The sequence below is a fragment of the Rhinatrema bivittatum genome, chromosome 7, assembly GCF_901001135.1.
Source record: "Rhinatrema bivittatum chromosome 7, aRhiBiv1.1, whole genome shotgun sequence".
Taxonomy (NCBI): domain Eukaryota; kingdom Metazoa; phylum Chordata; class Amphibia; order Gymnophiona; family Rhinatrematidae; genus Rhinatrema; species Rhinatrema bivittatum.
In genome coordinates this window covers 61,353,138-61,368,625 of record NC_042621.1, presented here as the reverse complement: position 1 = coordinate 61,368,625, position 15,488 = coordinate 61,353,138, and the positions used below count along the sequence as shown (strand labels likewise).

General features: G+C 44.4%; 1 long non-coding RNA gene across 1 annotated transcript in view; it reads right to left on the bottom strand.

Annotated features, from left to right (window-relative positions):
• Positions 1-11,764: 11,764 nt before the first annotated feature.
• Positions 11,765-15,488, bottom strand: part of LOC115096096 — a 47,491-nt gene continuing 43,767 nt past the window's right edge. Inside the window, exon 3 of the long non-coding RNA XR_003857962.1 lies at positions 11,765-12,633. This is a non-coding gene — a long non-coding RNA (uncharacterized LOC115096096). The remainder of the gene's footprint in view (positions 12,634-15,488) is intronic.

Genomic DNA, 15,488 nt, shown 5'->3' with positions numbered 1-15,488 from the left:
ATATCCTCTATCCATCCCAATACGGTTTTCGTAAATCATTAAGTACAGAATCCCTCCTTATCTCACTCTCGGACCACATCATCATGGGCCTTGACAAAGGACTGTCATTCATCCTGATCCTTCTAGAAATCTGCGCAGCCTTTGACACTGTGAACCACACACCATCCTACTAAACCGGCTTTCAGAAATCGGATTATCAGGAAATGCACACAAATGGTTCTCCTCCTTCCTCAGCGACAGGAGCTTTAAGGTAAACATTAATAATAAAGAATCTTCAGACGTCAAATCAACTTTAGGCGTACTGCAAGGATCTTCCCTGTCCCCCACCCTCTTCAATATCTACCTCCTCCCCCGCTGCCAGCTGCTTACAAATCTAAAATTAATCCACTACCTCTATGCAGACGACGTACAGATTCTGATCCCCATAACAGAATCACTCTCTAAAATGCTCACATACTGGGAAAGCTGCTTTCAAGCTATTAACTGCTACTCTCTGGTCTAAACCTAGTCCTCAATGCATCCAAGACAGAACTCCTTCTCATTTCCCCGACCACTCAGCCCTAACCCATCTGACATCATCCAACACCCAGATCTCACAAGTAAGGGACCTAGGAGTCATCCTCGATAACCACCTGAATCTAAAGAAATCCATCAACACACCTCCAAGGATTGTTTTTATAGACTCCAAGTTATGAAAAGGCTCAAACCTCTCCTCCATTTCCAGGATTTCAGGACCGTGCTCCAAACCACGCTCTTTTCCAAAACAGATTACTGCAACACTCTCCTTCTCGGACTCCCTTTCTCCTCTATCAAACCATTACAGATGCTCCAGAATGCGGCAGCCAGAATCCTAACCAACACCAACAGAGGTTCACACATCACTCCCATACTACGGAACCTTCACTGGCTGCCAATAAAATATAGAATAATGCATAAGGCCCTCACCACAATTCATAAAACCATATACAATCAGCAACAACTAGACTTCCAGATTCCTCTCAAATTATATTCATCCTCAAGACCTATAAGAGAAGCGTACAAAGGTACCCTGCAAGTTCCCCCATCGAAATCCACGCGACTGTCATCCACCAAAGAACGAGCATTCTCTACAGCGGGTCCAACTATCTGGAACAATATGCCCACTGACCTCAGACTAGAACCTTGCCCTCGAACTTTCCGAAAAAAACTTAAGACCTGGCTCTTCCTCCAGGCCTTCCCCTAACTTTCTAAGCCATTGTCAACTGGACAGGACTCTGCTTTACCGGCTAACGCCCCGCCATGTTTAGACATTATAATTAAGCCGCCGTTTCTTTTGTTTCATTGCCTTTTCCAGTTCTCTTCAGTTACACTGTCCTTTACCTCTGACTAGTCTAGCCCCCAAGTTACCTACCCTTGTTATATGTAACTGCCGCTTCTAGTGAATTGTTCTTGTTTAAGTTATACCCTTTGTTACTTGTAAACCGATCTGATATCAAATTTTTTCATGAAGGTCGATATAGAAAAGTGTTAAATAAATAAATCACCTTAAATGTAAGTGAAACAACCTGATCTGTTAAAAAACATATTTAATTAAATTTGGGGATTTGTAGCCAGCCTTTCCAAATAAAGCTCAAGGCAGTTTACAGCCTTTGTTTTTGGTTTTTGAATTCAGGTACAATAAGTCCCTTCCCTGAAGAGCTTACAGTACAATTGGGTACCCGAGGCAATGGAAAATAAAGGGACTCGCCTAAGATCACAAAAAGTGCCAGTGGGGGGTAGGAGTCAAACCCTGGTTTCCTCGAGTTTCAGCCTATTGCTCTGACTTCTAGGCCACTCTGTTTAAAATGGCTTTACACAGTCCATGAATGTTGCTTTATGAGAGGAGATTGTGATTCTTCAGTTTAATTATCAAAATGTTGGTGTGGGGGGAAGGGTAAAAGACCTATGGGATCAGTTCCTAGCAATCCCTCTGCGCACTCCCAGGAGGGGTGGCTTAGATCAGGGGAGGAAAATCATGCACGGGGATTGCATTTTCAAATCCACATGTGTTATCTGCCTGTGGAGCAAGTATCCACAGTGGGGGGAAAAAAAGCAGATATGCACATTTCTGTGGGTACTTTGTCCCCTGTGCCAATTTTCAACGTGAAAGCTCTTATGTACTTTCACTTTAAAAATCAGTGCAAAGACCACAGGTAAAAAGTACCCGTAAACTTTGCAGCAATTTGCATAGTTTGAAAATTGCTCCCCCCTTCAATATTCAGGAAAATATTTATTCTTTCAACTCCAAATTCTCTAAATACAGCAGAAAATGTTCCTCAGCCTGGCTGCAAAAGGGAGACTTGAGTCGCATCATACTGACAGGGTCATTCATCAAAATGCATTTGGCCATTATCATGGGTGTTAGGACTCTAAGACCCATGATAACGCCATAACGCATACGTTATTTATTGCGTTGCACGACACAAATGCAAATTTCAAAATATATTCAAAGGGGAGGAGTTTGGGTGGGATCTATGAAAATGAGGGGCTTTAACACAGTGTGTGATAGTGTAACACATGTTATCGCATGGTTTCAATGCCTGAAATAACTATACCTTTTTTGCTGGTGTTAAGCTGTGCGATATGCCTGAAATGGAATTTATGATATTTATTGTGAATTCTGTTTTGGACATTTTTGGGAAGGGGAAGTGGAGAGAGAGAGAACCTCTGGAGTGGCATTGCATAATTGTCATCTATATATATACACACCACTATAGAAGGGTCATCTAATAACCCGAGGTGAGGTTTTGGTGGTGGTCTAGGGTTTGGGGAGCAGTTTTACATGCACATTCAGACGTATGAACAGCAGAGTACACATCAGTGAAGATTTGACATGATTTTGGGAGAGGAAAGTCACACAAGCTGTTTGTACGTCTCACCGTGCATGTAAAACTGGCCCCAAAACCCTAGACCATCACCAAAACCTCACCTCGGGTTATTAGATGACCCTCCTATAGTGATATAAATAGTTGACTAATATAGAGCATTATAAAGAATCTCTCTCTCTCTTAGGCATTATCCATGCAAAATTTATCACAGTTTGATGACTCTAGTTACGAGTTTGCTCCAATTTTTCAAGTGTACAAATGTTTTATCTTTTATGATTAATTACCAATGATATTCAAAATCAAACACATCAAAACCAAATTACGATTTATTGATTTATTTAAAAGTATTTGTTTTCCACGCCCTCCAAAATTCAGGGTGGGTTACATTAAAAAATCGTACAATAAAAGCAAACAAAATCACAAATGCTAACCAAACAAACAAATAACTAAGCACTGATCAAAAATTAAACACTGAAATTTGAGACTGCGGAAGAGAAATTGGAAAAAATCATTTCTTAAAAAGCCTGCCTGAATAGAAAGGTTTTTAGAAGTTTCTTAAACTCTTCATTATTGGTCATGGATCTAATGCAAAAAGGGACTGAATTTCAAGCAGTGGGGCCCACGCGTCATGGACAATCAGGCATACCTTGCTGCAGGTATGCAGAGAAGTAATTGATCTGCCAATCTGAGATTTCTTGAAGGAACATAAAAGTGTAGGTCAGAACTAATCCATGAGCTTGTAACATTGTTAATAAGGTTATGGACAATGACTATCATCTTGTATCTTATATGCCATTGGACTGGTAGCCAATGAAGTGATTGCAGGGCTAGAGAAATATGATCATGAAGGTTGGTGCCTGTAAGAAGTCGGGTTGCTGAGTTTTGAACTAGCTGGAGCAATCTAACAGGCCGATACAGTAAGGACGCAGTAAAAAAGTGTGGCAGTGCCGGATGCCCGCTCATTTGCCCGCGCCAGTTCGGATCACATACCGCTCGATCAGTATTTAAATGGCATGCAAATGCAAGCCGCGTCCAAAGTGTGTCCAAGAAGCGTCCATGAAGCGCAATCCATTTTATTTATTTATTTATTTATTTATTTTAACATTTTTATATACCGGCATTCGTAGGACACATCATGTCGGTTCACAATTAACTGAGAAAGGAAATTACATTGAACAAGGGGGTTTAACTGGGAAATTGGATAATAATTGGATAATAAAGAACAAGGTAAATAGCGAAGTACAAGAGATAGAGTAAGCAAGCATGGATCACTTAATTGGAACGATATGGATTTAAAATTACATATGTAAACTTATTTACAAAGTTGGGGGGAGGGGGGAGGGGAGAGGGAACGGGGGAGAATAGATGAGAAGAGGAGGTAAAGATAGAGAGGGATTACTAAGGTAAAGAAGGCGGGGAGGGGTAGGCTGTAGAGGCTAGAAGGGGAGAGGGGGGGATGGGGGGGGGAGTGGGGGTTGGGAGGGGGATGGGGGGGTGAGGGGGAGCATGGTGTGCTGGAAAGGTTACCAGGTGGAAAGGTGGGGAGGGGCTGTATGGAGAATGCAGGTTTCCTATAATGCGCGAGGCCTAGGGTTTGAGAGGATTGGGGTAGGCCTGTTTAAAGAGCCATGTTTTAATTCCTTTTTGAAGTGCTCAGGGATGGTTCTAGTCGGAGTTTGGCCGGGAGGGAGTTTCCAGAGGGAGGGGCCCGCGATAGAGAAGGCTCTTTCCCTGGTGGCGGTGAGGTGCCCAATTTGAGTGAGGGGGTTGGAGGGTGCCGACGAGGGCGTTTCTGGTGGGGCGGTTCGATTGCCGGAATTTAGGCATATCTTCAAGCCAGGGGGAGCTGTTTTTGTATAGTGTGTTATGTAGGATGGTAAGTGTTTTGTATTGGGAACGGAATGCAATGGGGAGCCAGTGGAGATTTTGTAGTATGGGAGTGATATGATCGGATTTTCTGGTGTTTGTTAGGATACGTGCCATAGCATTTTGGAGGATTTGAAGAGGTTTAATAGTAGAGGCTGGGAGGCCTAAGAAAAGGGCGTTGCAATAATCGAGTTTGGATAACATGGTGGTTTGCATAACGGTGCGGAAATCATGGGCGTGGAGGAGGGGCTTCAGTTTTTTGAGGGTTTGAAGTTTAAAGAAGCCTCCTTTTAGCAGTGATTTAATGTGGGATTTCAAGTTAGTTGGTTGTCTAGGTAAACTCCTAAGTCTCTGACGCTATATGGTAGTGATTGAGCTTGTGAGGCGTTTTGGATCATATGGTGGATCGAGTCGGAAGACTGATTTGTTAGGATAAGGATTTCAGTTTTGGAGGTGTTGATGCAAGGTGGAGATTGGAGAGGAGTGAGTTGATGGAGGTCAGACAAGTTTCCCAGTACTGCAGGGTTTCGTTGAGGGATTTTCGAATGGGAATCAATATTTGTTATGTCATCTGCGTATAGGAAAATTTCAGTCCTAGTTTAGAGAGTAAGTGGCAGAGTGGGAGTAAGTAAATATTGAAGAGGGTGGATGATAGGGAGGAGCCTTGTGGGACGCCTTGCGTGAGGGGAATGTGAACGGATTCGAAGTCATCGAGTTTGACTAGTACATTCTATGATCTAGGTATGAGGAGAACCATGATAGGGCTGTGTTTGATATGCCTATCTCGGATAAGCGTGATACTAGGATTTGATGGTTCACAGTATCAAATGCGGCTGAGATATCTAGGAGGGCAAGGATGTAGGATGGCTGTGGTCCATCCCTTAAGGATGGTATCTGTTATGGCGAGTAGGAGTTTTCTCGGTGCTTTCGGTCTTGGCGAAAGCCATATTGGGCGGGGTGTAAATATTGTTTTCTTCTAGGATTCTGTGAGTTGGGTGTTGACCACCTTCTCCATGATTTTGGATAAAGGTAGATTGGATATGGGTCTGTAGTTTGCAGGATCATTGTGGTCAAGGGTGGTTTTTTTTAGTAGAGGCTTTACAATAGCAAGCTTAAGGGGGTCGGGACTTTTGCCGGTGGTGATGGAGCAATTTATAATGTCTGCTATTGGTTTGCAATGGCGGTAGGAATGGTAAGGAGGATTTTTGATGGGATGGTGTCTGCGGTGTGGTGGCTGGTCGCATCTTTTTTAGTATGGATTCAATTCCTTCAAGGAGGTGAGGTCAAGGGAGCTGAGAGTACCTCCGTTGTGGAAAGGTAGTGGGTCTGTTGGGGCAGGGTTGGATGGGAGCCGAGTTAAGATTTTGGAGATTTTTTTTTAAAATAGTCAGCAAGTTTCTCACATTTCTCTAAGCTGTTTTCATCTTGGGGGAGGGAAAGGGGGTTTTGTGAGATCTGAAACGAAGGAGATAAGGCGTTGGGGTTGAAAGTGTAGCTATGGATTTTGGCTGCATAATAATCGCGTTTGGCGAGGAAATAGCTTGCCGGTATGTATGCAATGTATGCTTGTAGGCCATATTGAGGGAGGGGTAGGTTGTTACGCCAGGTGCGTTCCTTGGATCGGAGCTCTTGCTTTAGTGTTCTTAATTCATTTGTGTACCATGGTTTTTTTCTGTGCGTGTCGGTGTTATGGTTTGTGGATGGTGGGGCAGAGGGCATTGGCAATGTCGGAGATGGACTTATCCCAGGACTGTAGAGCGGTATCTGGATTGGTAAGGTCAATATTCACTAATATTGTTGAATGCTAGGGAGAGTTGCTCAGATGGACATGGTTTACGGAAGGAGATCGTTTTTTTAAGTGAATTTGAGATCGGTGTGTTGGTGTTGATAGTAAGGTGGGCATTGATGAGAAAGTGGTCGGACCAGGGGATGGGGGTGGTGGTGGGTGCGTGTGGTACTATGATGTCTGTATTTACGAAAAGGAGGTCGAGTGGTGTGACCAGCTTTGTGTGTAGGCTCGGAGATTAGTTGTCTGAAACCCAGGGCGTTTAAGGTGACGAGTAGGGTTTCGCAGGCAGTGTTGCGGGGAGGGTGTCTATGGAGATTGAAGTCTCCGAGAATTACTGCGGGTATATCTGGTTTCATGTTTTCAGTGATGTATTCGATGAGGGGGGATGGGTCCTGTTCGAGTATTCCAGGAGGGGCGTAGATAAGGCATATCTGCAGGGATTTGGATTTAAGTAGGCCAATTTCAAGTCTTGGTGGGGGGGAGATGGTTTGTAGCTTAAGGTTGAGGTGTTTCTTGGTAGCTAGGAGTAAGCCCCCCTCTTTTTTTGGCCTTGGGATTGAGAAAATGTCGTATGACTGTGTGGGGGAGTTGGTTGATAAAACATGGTCTGACTTTTTTAACCAGGATTCTGTGATCGCACAGATATCAGGGTTGGTGTCAGTGAGCAAATCTTGGAGTATGGGGCTTTTTTTAGAATGGATTGTGCATTGAAGAGGGAGATGGCGAGCGTGGCTAGGCCTAGAGTTGTGTGATGGGGGAAATCATGATGGGGATTAGGGATTTTTGTTGGGTTAGGAGGTGAGGGTGTACTTGGCGTAGGATTCGCCGGTGTTGGGGTGGTGTATGATAGGTATAGTAGGGAAACACATTTTTTGGGGGGGGGAGTGAGGACAGGTAGAAGTAAGCGGGAGAGGGTTGATTATAAGGTTAGGAGATGGGGTAGGGTAAGTGGTGAGTGAGCAAGTGATGCGGATAGTGGTGCTGTAATATAGATAATACAGAGCAGAATTATGCCATTGCACTGCACGAGTGTCGATTTGGGAAGACAGGCAGGTATTGTAGAACAGGTTCAAAACAAAGGTCCAGAAGATAGATGTCTCAAGGTACAGATCGGTGAACTGGGATCATTGGTATGAGTATGAGTAGTACAACAGATCATGAGTACATTGCAAAAAATGGAGCCGTTCCCAGGGCGTTTCGATAATAGGGTGTGGAGGCTGCAGGGAAGCTGGGGGGGAGGGTTTGAAGGAAGAAGGAAATGATGGGGTTACAAATAAATTCTATTAGCGGGTCCGGAAAATGGACACGGTCTGGCAAGGTGGACAACATGACCAGTTAAGGCTTCGGGTGCAGGGTCTTGTCTATAGATGGTGGTCAAGTGGATAGGTGGTTTTCAGTGTGACCAGGGTATCATCCGGTTGTGTTCCTTTCCGCCTGAGGGACAGCTTCCACGAGGATTAGCAGGGTGAGGTGACGTTTGTGTGGTCCCGGGGACTGTCCGAGAGGGCTGCACGAAGGGGCGCACAAAGGGGCGGGCCCCTTTGTCGCGCTCCTTGAGCGCGACGCCCAGGCGTGCGACGCCTGGGAGCCTCGTTGCTGTTTAAAGGGCCTTGCGGTCGCGTTCTTGTGATGTCACCGGGGCGACTTTTGATTGATTGGCTGCCGCTGTGTCCGTCGGCTGGGCCTCAGGTTGAGGGCTGGGCTTCAGGCGGCGGACGGCGACGCAGCGTTCAGCGGCGGCGGCGTTCGGCGGCGGCGTCACATGGTCGGAGCGGGATCCACGGAGGTAGGGGCGAGTTTAGGGCCTTACCCCGATGGGATGCTGCGCCGGCTGCGCGACCCTCACTCCCAGCTCCCCGTATCGCCAGTCGGTGCTGCAGTAAGATGGACGCGCCTGGGAGCCTCGTTGCTGTTTAAAGGGCCTTGCGGTTGCGTTCTTGTGATGTCACCGGGGCAACTTTTGATTGATTGGCTGCCGCTGTGTCCATCGGGCATTTTACTGTATAGAGCCTATACAGTATCCTGGGTGCGCTGTACTGTCATTTCAAATGACATTTGAAATGACAGGTACCAGAAGTGGATCCCAACTTTAAGCAAAAGAAAAGGATCAGAAGTATCAGCCGGCCTAAACTCTTGCCTGCCCACCTAAAATCCAACCACCTGAAACCACGCTTCAGGGTCGGCAAACTTTCCCCCAGCCCCCGCTCACCTGCCCTGGCTGCGTCCATGGGTGCCGGTCTCCGGAGCAGCCCCAGTCCTCTCTCCCCTCCTCCTGGGGGCAGCCGGCGGTGAGAGCAGAGCGGCTTCAGCAGCCCGGTGCAGATCGGGCGCTCCCCATGCGAGGCGTGGCTTCCAGCAGCCCTCGCCGGCGATGGTGAATGAGCGCATGAGCGCATGCCATGACCTCGGATGTCCAGATGGGTGCTCAGGTCACGGCGGCCCGCACAGCTTGCCTCCGTTCCCTCTGAGGCCGCTCCGAAATCGGAGCGGCCTCGGTGGTCCTTCGCATCCCCCAACTTCCCCCTCCTTCCCCTATCTATCCCACCCCCCAGCCCTACCTAATCCCCCCCCACCTTTGTTTGGGCGCGTGCCGCCTCGGTGTCCCTCAGCACAGGCCGCAGTGCCGGGGAACTCGGGACCCGCCCTCCTAGCCCGCCCCCGAACCGTCGCCATGCCCCCCTCCCGCCCTTTTACAAAGCCCTGGGACTTACGCACGTCCCGGGCTTTTCGCGCGCTGGCGGCCTATGCAAAATAGGTGCGCCAGCGTGCGAGTTCCCTGCGCGTGTAAATCCAGCAGGATTTACGCGCACAGGGGTTTTAAAATCTACCCCTGTATGTTAAGCCTAGTCCAGACAAGAGATAGCACAAGGGTAACATGTACAAGTTAAATAGGGTAAGCTGATAATGCTGAACCTTGTGGGACATCTGTTTCAAGGGGAATTTTATCGGATTTTACATATTAATTTGTACAATATAGGCGCAATTCTCCAGAAATGATTTAAACCACTGCAAGTGTTATTCCAGTTATTCCGATTTCTTGTAACCTAGTGATAAGTATTGCATAGTTGATTGTATCGAAGGCTGCCGAGAGATCTAGTAATATTAGAAGGTATGGTTTGTCCACTATTGAAACCCCTTAGTACCGTATCTGATAATGCAGGTAGTAACGTTTCAATACAATAAAAAATTCTTTTTTTTTTTAATTTAAAGTTTATTCAATTTCCAAAATCATTTACAATGAAAAGAAATCAGGAAACTTTGGATTACATGTCAATTTTCAAAGAAATTTAAATACAAGAAATTCAAAGACATCATAATTCCAAATATTAGGTCCACATTATCTGGGAAGCCTTCAAATAAAATATTTCAAAGAAAAAAAATCAGATAACATATACCTTTATAGAGAGATTATTACTTAAACTAACCAGATTATATATCTGTATTATAGGCTAGTTGTGAACTCCTACCCAACCTTTATCTGGACAGAAAAACTTCTAATGCTCAGGTTGAAGAAAAACAAACTTATTCTTCTGATAGGTAATTAAAGTTACTATATGGAATGCAGTTAAAAATTTTCTGAAGGCCAAATTGAGCTGGAAAATTTGTTAATTGTTTCTGAACTACTTTCTCTAAAAACTTAGCTAAGAAAGGGAGACTGTATATAGGTCTAAAATTGTTTAAAATGGAGGGATCAAGATTTTGTTATTAAAATTGGTTTAATGGTGGCACATTTTATTACTTCTGGGACTATTCCTTCTTTTAGCGATAGATTAATTATGGCAGTCACGATGGGGGTGATAGTATTAGCTATCACTTTTCAACGACATTATTGGTATTGTACCTAAAACATGGATCGCAGGATTTAAGTCATTATCAATTTTCTATTTCTTCTATAGAGCTTTCTTCAAAATTAGACCATTTTTCTACTTCTCTGGTCTGCATGTTTATATCTTGGTTGCCAATGGGGATCCATACATTCAATGAAATTTGTTATATCTATTCTTAAAAAAGGAAGAAGCAATATCATTACATTTACTTTCAGGGAGCATACTATAGTTATGTATGTCTGTTTTTATCAGATTCCTGACCATATTAAATACATTTCTCGGGTTATGGGTACATTTTTGAATTTTAGGACTAAAGCTCATGGATTTTGCCTGATTTATTCCTTTTTTGTAATGTGCTAAAAAGGAACTGGTACTCGCGTGTTTGATCATTTCTACTCACTCTCCATTTTCTCTCCTTTTTTCTTGTTCTTTTTTACTTGGCTAATTTGTTTATTGAACCAAGGATTTTGGTTTTTTGGTTTCGTGGATTCTTTGTTTTCAGGGGTTTTATTTTGTCTGCTATGAGCAGGTTGTTTATGCCAGGAGGTAATGGCAATAGTTAGATTGGAGAGATCTATTTATCCTTACAGTTCTCAAATTCATTATTTAGATCTTCGGTTATAAAAGGAGTACGATAGCTGACACGTAGTTGGTGAAGTTTTGATCTAAGCTTTATTTATCTTGAATTTTATGCTAGTATTTATTAGGGATATGATTCGGCTGAACCTTTTGGTTCGGCCTTTGTTATCGGCCCGCCACGTGAAATTTCGTTTTCGTGCAGTTTGGGCCGATTTCATTTTGTCTGTCCCCCGGAAACAAAGCCCAAAACCCGCTGCCCCAACCCTTCAGAGTAAAAAAAAACAAACCCAAACCCACCCTAACACTTAAAATTTAATTAATTGCAACCCCACCTTCCTGACCCCCCCCCCCCCTCCAAGACATACTGAAAGTCCCTGGTGGTCCTGTGGCATTCCCAGGAGCAATCTCCCCCTCTTGGGCCGTCAGCTGCCACTAATGAAAATAGTGCCAGTGGCCCTTACCATGTAACAGGGGCTATCGGTGCCATTGGCGTCCTCTGTCACATGGTAGGAGAAACGGACGGGATGGCGCCATCTTAAAAAATGGTGCGGGGCCATCCATTGCTCCTACCATGTGACAGGGGTGACCAATGGCACAGATAGCCCCTGTTACATGGGTAAGGGCAAAGGGCCATCGGCACCATTTTGATTACTGGCAGCAGATGACCCAAGAGGGGGAGGATCACTTCTGGGATGCCGCAGGACCACCAGGGACTTTCGGTATGTCTTTGGGGGAGGGGGGGGTTCAGGAGGGTGGGGGGTTGGAATTAATTAAATTTTAAGGGTTGGGGTGGGGTTTTTTTTATGTGCCCTTTCTTCCCCCCGAAATATGATAAGAAAACCACAACGAAATTTCATGGGTTTTCTTATATCGGCGCCTCCTGAAATGCAACGAAATAGGAAAATAGAGACGATATTTCCTATTTCGTTGCAAACGAATGCACATCCCCTAGTAATTTATTAGGTAATGGTCTACCAAGGCACGGGGATGCAGTCAATTTTTTTTTACTGGGGTCTCTATGGTATTTGTAAAGATTAAGTCTAAAGCTGTGTCCAACTTTGAGAGTTGGACCAGAAGGGTAATAGTAAAAGGACAGTGCTGCTAGTGAATCAATAATAGTGCTGCATGGCCGAGGATAGAGGTATGGAATTCATGTGGAGAGTAACATCCCGAGGATAATTGTAGGCTTGCTTGGGTTAGCATTTAGTGTGCAATAAACTCAATTAGTGGGGATGTATTATGTATGTTCTAATAGACCAGGTACACAGTAGATCAGACAATTTGGAAATTGGTGGTGTCAAACAATGCGATTTCATGATTTTGCAGTACAGATTTTGAACATAATTTCATTGCATAGGCTTTTTTCACTATTAGCATTAGACACCCCTCTTCCCACCCCCCTGCGCTTAGGGCGGGGGACTGAAAAGGTATCAGAGTTGTTGTTTGCTATTTGATTGATTAAAAACTGAATTAGAACTTTTTAACCATGTTTTGTTATTGCTATGAAGTCTGGCTTATTGTCTTGTAAAAAATCTGATATTAAGGCAGGTATTTTTGTTAGAGACAGAGCATTAATGAGGAAAAAACATTAATATAAGCCAGTTGTTAATTAATGAGCAGTTATGAAGTTAATATTGATTAAGTCACTTTTCTCCTCATTCTTCCTTCTTTGGTATGCTGATTTCCTTTGGACTTATTCGGGAGTATTTTCCATGATTCAGGATCACTGAAATTGAAAGATTAGAGTTATTATACATTAGAACAAACAGTTATGTCTGGTTATCTTAGTGTTGCACGAAGGGTGCACAAAGGGGGTAAGCCGCTTTGTCATGCTCCTTCGGTGCGCCATGCCCGGCATGTGGTGGCCTTCAGCCCGGCGCCAACGCTTTTGGCCCCTTCGGTGCCTTGATGATGTCAATGGTAATCATTTTGCCTTCCCTTCCACCTTTCTTAGTGCATGGAATACATCTGGACTATGCATCTAATATTGTATTTTTAAATAATGTACATGCCTGTTTGACACACTTAACCTTTGCAGCTGCACCTTTCAGTTTTTTTCTAACTATTTTCCTCTTTTTATCAAGTTTCCCTTTTGAAAAATTTACTGTTAGAGTTATAGATTTACTTAGTGTCCCCCTTCCAGTTTTAGTTTAAATTTGATCATGTTATGATCACTATTGCCAAATGGCTCCATCACCGTTACCTCTCTCACCACAAATCCTGCGTTCCACTAAGAATTAAATCTAAAATAGGCTCCTCTCTTGTTGGCTCCTGAACCAATTGCTCCATGAAACAGTCATTTATCAATCAAGGAACGTTATGCCTCTAGGAAGTCCTGGATGTTACATTTACCCCAGTCATATTGGGGGTAAGTTTGAAAATCTAGATGCAGAAGAAGAAGCAGAAACCTGCACGTAAGCAAGACACAACAAAACGCTGGTGTAGGATAAATGTTAAATCACCATTCAGTGGGTGTACTTAATGAATTCCAAAATAACAGGTAGAGAGTTTCATAACGGCAACCTCCATAGATTCAAAATCAACCATGTAAAAGGAGGTCCCCCAACACGGACCCGTGTTTCGCCCAGGCTGCGTCGGGGGGGACCAAGGGTACAAGTCAAATCTAAAAATTGTAAAAACAGATCTATATTAGAATGGAGAAGATAGTGGCTACACAGTACAACTGTAACAAACATGTACATACCTTTAAACCTGATACCCGGCGGCGACGCAGGCTCTCACAGGTGACAGCTATTTAAACATAGAAAATGGCGCGAACGCAGCAACTCACGCGAGAGCTGTCAAAGGTACATGGTGACAGCGGATCCTGTCCCGTTAGTGTCCCCATGACAACCTAGTAGTAAAACAAATTCCATTCAATCTCCTTGTTTAGACCATGGGGAACCACGGTGTTAAGCGTAAAAATCCACTTCTGCTCCCGGCGCCCAAGGAACACCGAGAAGTCACCACCCCGAGCTGGGCGGGGTGACACACCTCATATGACCGTGAAAGCTGAGTCAGGAATGGAGTGGACTACAGTCAATCCAATGGGAAACCAGGGTTCATCTACTCTATGTAGGGCGATGTTCGACAGTGTTCAATCATGCGTGTTTTTAAACATCCGTGTTGTTTTGGCCTACATAGAGTAGAGGACAGGACATTTAACAATATAAACCACGCCTTTTGGTAAGACAGTCAGAAGAGGAACGTAATTGAAACAAATTGCCCTGTGGTAGGTGTGTGAACCCAACCATTTGTTCAGTATGGTTATCACATGGTACAATGACCACATGGGCCGTGTACCCCCGGACTTTCGGATAATGCCGCACAGGAGGAGGAGTGTACTAGTCTATCCCTTAATGTTCCATCCCCACGCTTATATTGTGAAGCGCAGGGGACTATGTAGGAGATTCTGTCAGTGCTAAGGCAGACCAATGGCGTCTGATCATGGACGCAATATAGCACTCCCCCATGATCGAGAAAGGAAGTATACAATTGTTAGACTCATCTTGTGAGCTGGCCCCGAGCTAAATAGCAATCACGGTCGGCATATAGAGCTCGTTTGTAGGCTCTCTTGATCACCCTATGCGGGTAGCCGCGCTCCAAAAACGACTGAACATAGTACAAGCTTGTATCAAATATTCAGAGCGGGTGGAGCACAAGCGACGAAGCCGTAAAAACTGTCCCGTCGGGATGTTGTCACGCAGGGGCCGGGGATGACAACTCTGATATTGTAGGAGTGTATTGCGATCGGTGTCCTTGCGGTAAAGTGTAGTTACAAAGCCCTGTGCCTCTGCAGTAATCATAATGTCCAAAATGCAATGGAACCTCGGGTGTATATTAAAGTTAAATTGAATATGCGGATTTAGAGAGTTTAACCAGTCCAGAAAGGAAAAGAACTGAACATCAGTGCCCCTCCAAATAAGTAAGGACATCATCTATGTATCGACGCCACATGAAAATAAAAGAAAACCACTCTGAAGGGTAAATATGCTGACATTCAAACTGGTCCATGTACAGACAAGCCAACTGGGGGCCATAGTGGCCCCCATGGCTGTCCCTGTTATCTGTTGAAAAAATAGATCCTGAAACTGAAAAAAATTAAAAAAAAAATTTTGGTCAAGGCCAGTTCAGATAACCTGACTAAAAATTGAGTGGAGATGCGGTGGGGGCGTGCCGTTTTTCCAGGGTATTGAAAACCACTTGGAGGGCCTCTTGCTGTGGGATATGGAATATAGGGATACCAGCGTCTAGTGTTACCAGGAAAAAAGGTTTAGCGGGGGGGGACCAGCTCAGACAAGATGGTAATCAAATGCATGGAGTCCCGTATGTAATATTGAATTGTGTGACACAAATGGTTTGAGAAAGAGGTCACAAATTGTGAAAGCGGTTCTAAATAACGAACCAATGCCTGCAACAATGGGCCGGCCAGGGGGATGGTCTAGAGTCTTATGAATCTTTGGTAAAGTATAAAATTGGAGGCATTATAGGATGTGGCGTAGTCAGGAATTTTACTTCTTTTGAAGTAATCATGTGTCTATCACAGCTGCCTCCTGAACCACTTGTACAATCATATCCTTC